The 13,534-nt window shown below is 35.1% G+C and overlaps 1 long non-coding RNA gene across 3 annotated transcripts in view; it reads right to left on the bottom strand.

Annotated features, from left to right (window-relative positions):
* Positions 1–248: 248 nt before the first annotated feature.
* The window catches only part of LOC112970711, a 65,470-nt gene continuing 52,184 nt past the window's right edge, over positions 249–13,534 (bottom strand). For all 3 annotated transcript variants that reach the window (XR_003255126.1, XR_003255128.1, XR_003255127.1), the window contains 2 exons: positions 7,493–7,585; positions 249–771 (listed from right to left, as the gene is read on the bottom strand). This is a non-coding gene — a long non-coding RNA (uncharacterized LOC112970711). The remainder of the gene's footprint in view (positions 772–7,492; positions 7,586–13,534) is intronic.

The raw sequence follows: 13,534 nt of genomic DNA on the forward strand, positions 1-13,534 counted from the left end.
TTGTCAAAAGCTGGGAAGAAAAAGAATCTCTTCCAGCCTGCCACATGAAACCACCTGCTTAAAGATAGAACAGAACAATATTGCAATATTGGCCTGCATGCTGCTGGTACTTACAAATTTGTTCTTGCTTTGTTCAAACAAATAAAATTCTGAATACAGCTTTACATATTAACTTATCTATCAGTAGACCTTAACTCTTTGATTTAGGCCTAAAAATCTAACTGGTAAAAGAAAAAAGGAGAGGAGAGTCATGCTGACATGAAAATGTTTATTCTAAAATTGCTAATGTTTTACCTGCAAAAGGCTAAGGATTCAGTTCCTTAAAAGCTTACATGCATGCCTGGTTTAAGCACTTGAGTGTTCAGCTAGATTTGGTATGAATATTCACATAATCAAAATCAAGAGTTCATGTGTATTATTAAAACCTCTTCTATCACTGTCCTTGATTATCAGCTAATTTTCTACCCCCCCCCCAAAAAAAACCCCAAAGAGACCCTCCCCCTCCCCAAACCTGGAGAACCTAACCACTTCAGAGTGGGCTAAATTCCACGCAATCCATTATCTTTTTTCTTCTGTGCATTTGGCAAATTAAGAAGTAAAAAAAAAAAATGTTTTCTTCTTTCACAGATTCATCAAGGTCAGTTATTGTTGGATTTTATTCTGTGTGATGACACAATCTCTCTTCCAAAGGCTGCAGCGCCAATTAAGGTTGGGCACATCATTGCCAGTAGATTACATATTTTCAAATCACACCAGAGTTGCTGATCAGACCTGCAGAAGACAGGTGTAAATGTTTACTGTAACAGTGCATTGCAATATTTCTATCCATTTGTGGCACTGCCTAAGTGACTATGAGCAAGTATTATTAAAAAAAACTTTACAGAAAAGAGCAGTTAAAGCAAGAATAAGTTTTAGGCATCTATAATAAGTTGTGCAAAGAATGCACAGATACTACTGCTAAAAAAATGGGTACAGAATGTAGGAACGATCATGCCATTTTTATCTCAGATTAGCATAAGCATATAAAAATAAACACACACATACTTATAAAACGCCCTTGTGTTGAAATTTGTACTATGGCACTTGCAAGCATTTACATGGCTGGATACATACATTTCAATATAATGAAATAGAATTTGCATTGCTAAAATAAGAATTCCTGAGTGCTTTTCAAGAAGCATGACATCACCATTTTGCATTACAGTTTACTATTTACAAGTGTTCACGATATTCTGTAAATCTATAATGAACATTGTAACCAATAAAAACTATAATTTATTATGTAATACTTTGTTATGTAAATTGTTTAAACTGTGCACAATATACACAGATCTCTCCACCTCAGTTTAATATTAAATACAGCACCTAATTCAATCAAAATGAATTATTTATACCTTTCTTATTAATTAACATAATTTTGCAATATTTTGTAATGGCTCTCCTGGCTTACTGGTATTACTGCAAATTGGTTAAAATTGGTCAGAAAAGTATTTTCCATGCTACTAATGCTTTTAAACAAATTCAGAATACTTTTTACTCACTATACAGTCTGTTTTCCTTAAGAACAAAGGCATTGCATTTAAGTATCTGTGCAATGTTACCCTACCACCCCAAAACCTGTATCTTGCAGAAAACATCCTAAGGGTTCAATGTAGCAAACAAGAGCAGATTAAAAACAACACTCCTCCTACCCGCCCCCCCCCCTCCCAAACACACACACTGAATAAATTATGGCTTTTTTTGACAGTGGCAGCAGTGAATGGGGTGGGGGGGAGGGAAACTGTGGAATTAGAGGTTTTCTTAAGTTTAAATTCAACAAAGCATAGGAACTGGCTTAAGTTCCTCCTTATTCAGTGGAGCACTCAAAGACATATTGAAGTAATTTACTGGACATGAAAAGTGAGGTAAATAAATGATTTAGGGGGGTGGCGACAGACCAACTTCTGCCTGGGGAGGGCAGTCTTCATAGGTTCCCTCTCTGTTCAATAGGGGGGGSACAGGCACCCTGAGCTGCTCTGGGGCAGTGGGCAAGCTAGCCTCCTGCTTTGAATTGCCCTCTAGTGTTAGCCTTCATGAATTCCTCTCCCAACGACAGATTTTTACATAATGGCAAGTGGGTCACCAACATAAGTTATATTAACCTAAAAATAAAACAAAAAAGATTGCTCAACATTTTGAATGATCATTTTCATGTCAAAAGACTTTGTGGGATTAACAAACTAAATATCATACACCAAAAACGCAAGAGGAAATCTACATTTCTAAATAGGAAAAAATGATCAAGGTCAATAAATTTAAGGGACAATCTATGAACATTCTTGTATTTTGCATTTCCACTGGTTTCTTATATAATTTTATAAAAATATAAATTCCTGAAACAAACTCACAATATTCAAAGCCAAATCACTGTAATTACTGTGACATAGCTGGAATCAAGACCTTAATGAAAACTGAAGAGTTACTGATGTAAAAACAGAACACAGTCTACCAGTATTAATACTCTAGAAGGAATTATTCTCTCACTGCTAGTTCAAGAGTCTCCGAGTTGCATTCTAAACTGGATACAAAACAGGCACCACGCAAATAAAGATCTAGATTTTAAACCTGGCAATTCCATGAACAAAAAGTATAAGCATTTTTCTCCGAGTTTAAAATAAACTGTTGTAGCTACTTTTGAATTGATCAGAGACCCAACAAATTTATGATCTAAAAAGTACAGTTTTAATAATTAAAGTAGTATGGAGAACCCTTGCATACCATCTAGACTATTGATATCCACATCCATAACAAAGATCAGCATATGACCCCTTGTTAAAAAAAGAAAAAAAAAAAAGAAAAAATAGAAAAAGAAAAACCCCACAACCCCTCACCCCCCAAAACACAGGCCTGAGTCATAAAAAGCTACAATCCCTAACTAATATTCATTCTACCCGAGAACTGAAAAATATTAGTGGAATCAAGGGATCTAATACATTTAGAAAATACACATTTAACACTTGTATAACTGCTGTGCTTGCCACCAAGAGCATCATTCTCCCTTCTCCTGAAACCCTGGGAAAATCTTTTGGTTTTGGGGAGCCTGGGGGGCAAAGGACAGGCACATAAACAGAAGATAGTTATTTTTGATAAACAGTTTGTTTGTCATGTGCAAGATACTGCTGACATTGTCACCCCTGTGTCAGAGAATTCTGTTCTGCAATAGGCATTTTGTATATATATTTTGATTTAGAGACTGACTTTCTCCTAAAAGTCCTTAAAATGTGTCTCAGTGGATAGGGCAATCTCCTTTCCTAATTCTTGATCTTGACCAAAATATGGAAGAGTTTATAATAGGAGGAAGCAAAGTGTATCCAGAATTACCGAAGTGACAACAGCCTCAAGACCACAGTATCTGTCCAATCTAACAAGAGCAAATTTTGCTCCAGAGTTGTACAGAAAATCTAAATCAAATGTTTTGATTTCCCAGATCCACTGTAAGTCCTGTCTTGCCCCAAATTTTCAATATATCTAAAAGTGACTTGCATTATGCTCTATTTTGCAGTAGGAAATTATCAGTTAAAATCATAACCATGCTGATAAACTTTTTTGAAAAGGTTGTGATTAAGTTCATTTTCAGATTAATATTTAGATCAACTTCTTACTATAAAAAAAAAATCACTGTTAATACCAAATAAAAAGTGAATTTATGGATGAAATCATGACAATTTTTGGACTGATGTATTCAAAATAACATGAAAGGACATTTACAGTAAGTAAGAAGCATGTTCTTAAAGTTTAGTGGGTTAATGGAAAGGTGTAAATATTTTAGAGATATTTGCACATTACCAGGATTTTTAAATACTGCACAAATTAAAAAAATACAAATATTGCAGATCTCATGCTTTAAATATATTGTCTTAGTAGTGGGATTGACATTCTACTTGCATGATATTTTGTTAAAAAGCACTAATTTTCTCAAAATATTGCTGCAAAAAATTTATAATGTTATCAGAAAAAAAAAAGTTCTCTGGAAAAAAAAAATCCCCCCATGCTCAGAAAAATAACTACTTTGAATATCCATGTAGTTAAAATAAATTCAAAATTAACAAAGCTAGAAATAGGGCTTATTCAAACACACTACTCAGTCAGCAATCACATCTTCATACATGCTCTCTTCTTTTCATGTTACTGGGTGAACAGCAGTCTAAACCAAGGTGGATTAATGAGCCATCAAGACAGTAGTCGAACTTTTAAGAGAACTCTGATTACATANAAAAAAAAAAAAAAAAAAAAAAAAAAAAAAAAAAAAAGAGGCAATACCTTACTCTCACATATTTGGTTTTGGGTAGGAAAAACAAGTATTTAAATATCCCAAATTAGCATGTTTTAGCTATTTTTCCTAAAGACTTTATGTGTCATTTGTTCTTCTTTCCCAATTGCCTTGCAGGACCATTTTTATCAACAGGCAAGAAAAAAAATGAAGTGTAATTGTATACCAGTCTGAAATCATTGCAGTATAGATGCATCATTAAATGCCTGGCCTAATAACAAAAGTTAAATGTTTATTTAGATCTAATAGCATACAGAACTCCATTTTTAAATAATATTAAGGCTGAATCTAGTTTAGACTAGCAAAATCCAGAAAATTCAGTTGTTTCAGATTTCAAAAATTGTAACAACTATGCCCAAGGTATCATAAGGTTTTCAAACAATGGCTGATTTTACATGTGTTGTAATAACAAGGCATGGGTTGCATTAATAGCTTCATATCTCTTTCAGGGAAATTATTTAAGTTGCATTTGAAAAGCAAGAGAAGTCCTTAAAGAAAGCATAAATGAGTTGACAAAGGCATCTGCAACAGCTCTTTTAGAACAGTAATAAGCATGCATTGTCAGCTATCAAATTATGATTTAGTCAACAAGGTCTGTAGAGTCTCATGTGAATACCTATATTACGAATAGTAAAAGTGACCATGAAAAGTTACACATGGGAAGCACTTCAGCAAAGAAGTCTGTACATTTTTATCTTTTCAGCCTCATTACAATTAGGTATTGCAAAACAGTTTACGAAGTTAACCATACAATTTGTAATAGCCACACCAACAATTTTTAAGGGGCCAGCACTCAGCCCTTATTCAGGCTCATCTTCCATCAAAATCATTAAGAATTTTGCCTAAATAAGTACTGCAATAGCAGAAGCTAAGAGTAAGAAAATAACCACCCCCCCCCATTTCTCCTGAAAGCTTCAACTACTCCTCGAGGCATGAAACAGCTATGCAGACTATTAAATATAGAAAAGTTCTGGAACAGAAATAATACAGGCCAAATTTCAGCATGAAAATGTTCTAGAGCTAATCAACACTTGAAAAGTGGATTTTAATGATAACTGACAAACTTGAAAGATATTTGAGCTTGTAAATGAGTAAGGTTTGCAATTAAATGCATTACTGCAAAATTCCTCCCTGGACTTTTTTTTGTTGTTTAATTTATTAAGACTTGCATCAAAGTTCAAAATATTTTAGTATCTTTTATTCATGAAAGGAAATAAAGTTTGGATCTAATAAGAACATTATTCTGCAAATCCTTATTCATGGAACTGAGTCATTAGGATTACTTGTGTATTTAAAAGTCTGCAGGATTAGGCCCTAAATTTAAAATCCCTTTGATTTACAGTTGTGAAGCAGACACTATAGTTTTTGCTGAATAAGATTCTATAAGAAATACTCTGAACTTGTGTCAGACCAAGGAACACTCCATCAAACTTTCACCTTTTAAATATGTCACAAGGGAGCCTTAGATACTTTCGCCTTGCAATATAATCCTGATTTTCATTAACAAGAATGTAATTGCTTTTGTACAGGGGGAAAAAAAACACAACACAAAATCATAGAAGTGTTTTGTGAAATCCTTATATTCTTAAGAGAACTAAAACAAACAAACAAACAAACAAACAAACAACCCACCAGAACCAGAATTGCAGTATATTTAGAGCAGTTTCTAGACAGATTGTAAAATATTTATTTATTTAGGATCATATTAGACACGTTATCCCAACACTATAACAACATTAATAAAAATACTTTTACTGTCATTTTTAACCACAAAAAGAAAAGAGATTAAAACTTAAAGAACTATGTATTCATTAATCACAAATTGCAAAGTTTATATAAAGTTAGGTTTCACTTGTTTTCCCTAGATTCTATATTTTGTGCATTCCAAGTTTTGTTTCTGATCTGATAGTTTTCTACAGGAGGTCTTAACTACTCATAAAATTATAGCAATATATGAAAAATACATTCAGGACATTGCTTCAAATACTTCTCTAACAGAAGGTGTATTAATAGTAAAAGCTAGCAGTTCTTCAGTCATATTAGACATTAGTTACAACATCGAGGAAAGATGAAATTTACACTTCACTGGATTTGCTGGAACTTTTTCTTGATATAAATTAGCAGTTACTGTACAATCTAAAATTTTGCTTTTTAAAACTTGTCTAATATTATGGCACAATTACTTCCTACCAAAAAAATGTACTCTTGAAAACAGACAGATTTGATTAAGGATAAAAACTGGATTCCAGCTGAAAGCTGGAATTGCTAATGTCACGACATGTCCATAAAATTTGTTGTGACATAATATATTTTGCTAAAGATAAAGTTTTACATTTTTTTCTCCCCCATTTACTATTTAAACAAATTTACTCAATCCAAGCGCAGTTACTATTTTAATTTCAATTGTTTATGTAATTAGTTAGTTAAGATTATTCATATACAAGTAGATAGGTTATGATTACTTTGAATGGATTTCTCGGTTTCAGCCAAATTAGCACTTTTAGTGCAATGCAGGACTTGCAAGATGAGTGTAGTATAGTTCATATTTATTAGTATTAAGTTATTCACTTTTACCAGACAATAGTTATTTATTGACAAATATAGGAAATACTTCAAATTTCTGGCTGTTCTTCTAAAGGTGGAGGGCTCTGAAAACCATTTCCCCTGTTTTCTGTTTCTTCACTTGTCAAGTAGTTAGCTTATTAATACTTTTCAGAACAGATTTTGCACATTACACTGAAATGCACTCAACTAGTTCTCTATTCTTATCTTTAAACACACCTGACAAAAAATAAAGTTACTTAAAAATAAAAACTACATCACCCATATTTTGTTTTTGGATTAGCAACATTTCAGCTGGAGTAATTGCCAAGACAAGAATATGATAACAATACTATATGGAGAATTTATATAACTTCAGTGATCAAGGCTATGGCAAACTCAGCTTTTTGTGCATACTTTGGCCACTTTATTTCCTTCTGAAGACAGCCTGTGTGAATACTTTTATTTAGTCTTTTAAAATTTACAGAGGGAGTGTGAAGAAGAATTATTTCAACAAACAAAATCTTGAACAAACCCAGCAGAACTGGCTTATTTTTAACAATCCAAAGAAGTTACATTACGATATAAATTTTTTAAAATAAAGAACATATGTAATAAGAGAAATGTTAATATAATATATACCATGCTCATGCTCCATCAACCTTCCAGAGAGAGTTTTTCAATCACAGGAGTAAGTCATTCTCCAAAATCAGCTCTCTATTGAAAGGTCGAAACCTGCAATGAAAATGTCATGTATTATAACATTTTTCCAACACCCACAGTTTCATGGTTGATCCCCAAACATAGATGTAGGTCATTGGGTTGACCCTCACATTGCCTATGCTACAGGAAACCCTAATTTTAAAAATACTTATTTTTTTAACCAAACTGACTTGATTAGGAACACCTGTGATAGGCCTCTATTATCAGAAGCCTCCTGAAACAAATCAGATTAGCATGTTTCTGCCTTCATTCTTCTCACAGAATTTTAAGAGCAAAGTAAGAGAAAGAAAAAATGGGGGGAGGGAACCACCCCTCCCCCAACCTCTCCCTCCGCCCTCAAACAGGTAAGTATAAACTACTTAACCGATGTGTGAGTGCTACTGTCATACTTCCCAAATATGCTATTGACTATTAAGTATTCAGCTTCTAGTGTTTTTCTTTAAGGAGCTTTATTTTTTTTCTCTTAAAGACATAAGTAGTACCACTAGTGCCTTTACTAAAATATAGTTGTGTAAATATTAATTACTTTAAAACATGAAATGGAAATAGCAAAGTCATATACACTCAGAGATGAAATAAAATTAAAAAAACCCAACAAAATAAATATATTGGCCATGAGAGTAATCAGGTAAGAACAAAGTATAACTTGATAGCGGTAGTACTATCTTCAAATATCTACTGGAGGAAATAATGCATTCACAAAGCCAAATTTTTAAATTTAGTTTGCCTTTTTTTGTAATATAGACAGTACAACAAGACACACCCTATGTCTAATAAATGAGCAGCAGATGCCTAGATCAAGTCACCTGTTTACAAATATTTCCACAGATTTGCTTTCTATTCTTTAAGCATATTCCAGAAAATACTAAAAATAAAAAAAAAAAAATCCCCACAGCTAAGGATCTATCATAAGCACCCTACTTTCATAATAAAAAGGAATTTGTCTGTATTTTCATATATTCCACACATTTCTTCTATTACACCCTTTTAAAAAAAGTTTCTGTTAATAAATCAGAAACATAAAAATGCTTCTGAAAATTTTCTCCCAATGCTTACACTGAGATTTAATACAGTTAAAGATAATATTGAAGCTGGACTTGCTTAAAACCTTTGTATATGAAAATACAAGCCTAAATAATCAATATGTGTAATTATCTTTTTTCTCAACCCAAGTCTTATTTTGTATTTTATTTAGCATGAAATAAAATTACTAGTTGCAACTAAATTCTATGTTAAAAAGTTTATTAATAATCTATTTACAGTAGATACACTCATTGCAGTTTTTGAAAACAAACTAAATAGTCAAGACTTTTTTTTTTCCCTATTTCTAGCAGTGGTTTCCTTTAGACATTAATAACGATCACTGGAAGTCACTGCTATTTTTTTCAGTTTTGAGCAATTTAACAATATCATCTTCAGTTTTAAAAGATATCTCAGGAAGCTTTTAACAAAATAAAAGCTAGATATATAATTTACATTTTCTACCGTAGATGTGTATATATGGTAATAAATGTGTGTGTGGGGGGGTCACCCTTATACACTAGCAACTGTTCATTGCCAAGATATGAGGAAGTGTTCAGGATTATATAAGATCTAGGAAACCTAGTACTCTCTGTGAAGAGAACTCATTTTTTAAAAGGTGCAATAACCCATAATTAGATGCAATATTAAAGTAAAAAATTGCCAGACTTATAGCTGCATTAGAGCTCAAGTTCTGTTATGCCACTGCAATCTTCATGCAAGCCTGCTGGAAGTTCTCACGCAACAATTAACAAAGTTAAGAATAAAATTATTCCTCAGTTATTGTACCATCAACTCTCTAGTGGATAAGAGATATCCCAAAGTTTCTTTTAGTAGAACTGGAGTCTTCTTAAAAATTAAAATAAAGGGTTAAAAAAACAAAAATCAATATAGACCTCTCCTTAAGCCCTATTAAAACAAAGGCAGAAACTTTTATACTTAGCTAGTTCTAACCACTTCTGAAATTGCCTATCCAAAAATCAAGATTTTTTTCAAGAACTAGATTCCTTTTAAAACCTAACTTATCTTTCTTGTTGTGTGTTAAAACACCAGTTACCTAAAAATTCTACAGAACTCATGCCAACAACTCACAAAATAAAATTGCAAAGCAATATTTTCACTCAGAAAAAAAGTTACAGGAGACTTGTGGCTACCCATCTCTACTCTGTCTCTTGCCCCCTTAATATTTGTGGGGCATATCATCATTATTTCTATCTTAAAAGTACATTGCTAGTTCAATTAAAAAAAAAAAAAAGCTGTGTGAGAAGACCCACAGAGAACTATCTACAAAAGTAATTTAGGCAGCCTGTTCAAACAAAATATTCTAAGCATTACTGTTAATGGAAAAGATTATAATTTTTGAGCTCAGGTTCCAATGTTAGATATCAACTGTTTAAAAATTTGTAATAACATATGTATGGAAATATCTATAGAGATACTTATTGGTGTGAAGTTAGTTATTTTTATTTTTAAGACATTTACCATAAAAATCATTTTCTGCTTGTACACAAAAGGCTACAATTTCATTCCCTATTGCTTTCACAGACAGTCAAAACAAGTCCAAGATGCGCTCTCCTTTCGACAATTTGTAATGAATGTAAATTACAGGAATGACTAGCAACGGGCTTTTGGGGGTGGGGGAACGATTATATCTGAGAAGCTGAATACCTGCAGCATATTCATAGAATACAGTGGTAAGTTTCCCAGTTCTTCTCTATATGTTTAGTAGTTTATTGCTTCCCAATTGAAATAACAAAAAATAGTAAGTTCCCATAAAAGAAATGCTAGCTGTTAAGTGACTACTTTTTACATAAAGAAAGGTAGTGTGCTTGTATATACTTAAAAGTGTTACAGAAAAGTGTAGATACACCTGTTAGGATGGCTTTTGACATTCAAGATGGATGAGATGTGCACCTTCCCTACAGTGATCACAGGCAGGGTGTACACGGACAGGTACTGTGTATGCAGTTCCAATTGTACTTAACTACAAAATTTGTCTTATTAGTATAAGGATAATTAAGCAAAGAAAGGCTATAACTTCAAAGCAAAATTTCTTGTGTGATACCACTTTCCGATGGAATAGTGTATATAGCCTCAGTTCCACTAGCTAAGAAAAAACAAAACAAACAAAAAAACCCCCACACCCCACACTGTAATATCTTGTTATCTAAGTCTATATAAAGTCTACCTTTAAAATACTACTACAGTATGTTTCCTATGTAATACTACTGTAATTCATGCAAAAGTCATATATACACATACTCGCATTTTCAAATTACTGTTATTTTTGAAAATTAAAAATTTCAAAGTCACTTCAAGCTTCAGTAGATTTATATTTATAAAAGGAAAGGATATAGCTTGGAAACGTTCAGTAAATTTTTTTTTTTTTTTAAAGAGGACAACTGAAGTTTATTTGGATGTTTTTCTGAGAATCAAGACAAGAGATCAAACTGAAAAGAAAAAAAATTAAAAAATAATATATTTACTATGCTACATGGTATACCTAAGCAATATTGTACTAGTCATATAACTTTAACTTTCATTTATCGATATAATGTAAATACATACATTTAGATCTTTAAGTTCATTTGATATTTCCTCTGAATGTAACTTTTCCAGGGCCAAGTAACCCCAGTTAATGTTTGACATTTTAACTAAGGTGAAAAATGCAAGCAGTTCTACAAGGGTCTATTTAAGCTACATGATTTTTCTCAAATACCTCAAAATAAGGGTATATCAAATATAAGAAAGTAAAAACTACTTAGCATCCACCATATATTGATATTAGATTGCTTACTGCTTTCATTTTAGCCACACCCACCTTTATGTAATTGTAAAATATGGGAATAGTGCAGCTGAGAAATAAAAAAGCTAAAAAGAACAGTTGTTTGATATAGTCAAATATGTACTAAGCACAGATTTTAATTAAAATGAAAAATAGGCATAAATTGCATGCTATTCAACATGGTTGTCAAATAGTGGGGGGGAGTATACGCACCTGTACAGTACTGACTTAAAATTTTTTTCTAAATTAACTATGAGTCGGGACAGTTATTTCCTTGAAAGTGAAAGTCAGTGTTTGTAAGTTTACTTCCACTGTTGAATAGTGTAAATCTTTACAAATACTGATATTTCAAAGTATACACAGCTACAACAAAACAGCTTTGTACACATTCCCACACTAACTGTTAAAAATGTTTCCTAAAACAGTCTGAGAATAATGATGTGAATCTAAAGAAATAAGTGCTAAATTTCAACAGGATCTTACTAGTATCGCAATTTCAGAGATTAAGCTGAATTTTCTAGTTGTGAGGACAGAAAGGTAATAAACCGTAGAGACAATCGAAGCAGCTATTCCTAGGGAAAAGGGACTGAAAAAAGTGCAATTTGTGTGTTAGATCAAAAGAACACAAGGAAACCTTAAGGATTCAAGGCAGGAAAATCTCCTTGCACTATTGTGTTTCTGCGTTACACAGAAAATACCTTGAATCACAATCCAGTCACCATGCTGGAAACACTAAGTTTTGCATTTCACTTTAAGGCTACAGGCTTTCAGCCATGTACACAGAAATCTTTTGTACAGCACTTCTGCACCCCAACTCCTCGCTACGTCCCTCCTACGTGACTCGGTTAACTCGTTATTCTCGGGGGCGAGGGCGCTCGGCCCGGCGCGGCGCGGCGCGGCGCAGCGCAGCGGAGGGATGTGCGGGGGGAGGGGAGCGGAGCGCGGCGCGGCGCGGCGACCCGGTCCAACCTCCGCGCCCAGCGCCGCGGCCCCGCAGCCAATCACGGGGGCAGCCGGGCCGGTCCGCGCTGCACGGGCGCCTCGGCGGGGCCCGATGCCGCCTGCCTTGCGCATCCTACGCTCCCGCCGGCTCCGCGGGAGTCCCGAGCGCCCGGGGATCAAACAGCGTTTGGGAAAACGTCCACCCGCCTTCCTGCCTCGGAAAAAGCCCTCGGCGGCCGAAAGTGAATAGGGAAGTAGGAAGAGGAATAAAAAGTAGCGCTAGGAATCGCGCCTGGGAGAGCGCCCGATGGCCTGGCAGCCGCTGCGCGCGTAGCGCTCGCTCTCTGCGGCTCGCCCGCCCCGCGGCGCGTTATTATCCCTGCCTGCGCTCCCGCTCCCACCGAGCCGCCGCTGCAACAAAAAGATGTCTTGTGTGCGCGCAACTCCGAGAGGCGAGCGCCCACGCCGCATCCAGTCCCGAGGGGGTTAAACGGCGTCGTGGAGGAAAAGGCACAGTGTCACATATTATGTGTGTGCAGCGGGGTAATCGCTTATCAGATGCGCTGCGAGAGTGATTTCATTGCATATCACAATAAGCACGATCACGCTTATAAGCTACGAAAGACAGAGCTGCTGGCCACCGAGAAATGACATAGAAACAGCCACCAAAAAATAGCTAAGCCAATGACAAATAGCGACCCGGGTGACAGAGACAGAGAATTTTGTAGGCGGAGAAGAGGAGGTGAATGGCCAGATCTGATCACAGTATTAGGCTGGGCTATCTGCGGGGAGGGTATTTACTCATTTTTGGGGTGTGTGGGAGGAGAGGAAAACACCTACAAATAACTGGCACAATTCAAATGGCCTCGGATTATGTCCCCCACTCTAGTGCAGGAAGGAAACTCGCGTTTTAACGCTAAGAGGGAAAAAAAAAAAAAACAAAAAAAACCCAGCCCAGCGCAATACGCGATTAACAGCACTTTGGTCCTTCGTTAATACCCAAAGGGACAGAGATGATAAATGTGATAGCATGTGGCACCATAACCGTCACCCAGGTTTCTGTTAAAGGAGGCTCCGATATCGTGACACGGGAAATTAAGCGCTTAAGTGGGAGGTGGAGAAAGCGCTTAAACGGAGAAGTTAATCTGCTAACACGGAAAGGAAACAAGCCGAGAAAAAAAAGCGAAGGTTGTCCTCTTATTTTGGAGGGGGGG

This window comes from Apteryx rowi, unplaced genomic scaffold (genome assembly GCF_003343035.1).
Source record: "Apteryx rowi isolate R43461 unplaced genomic scaffold, aptRow1 scaffold_402, whole genome shotgun sequence".
NCBI classification, from domain to species: domain Eukaryota; kingdom Metazoa; phylum Chordata; class Aves; order Apterygiformes; family Apterygidae; genus Apteryx; species Apteryx rowi.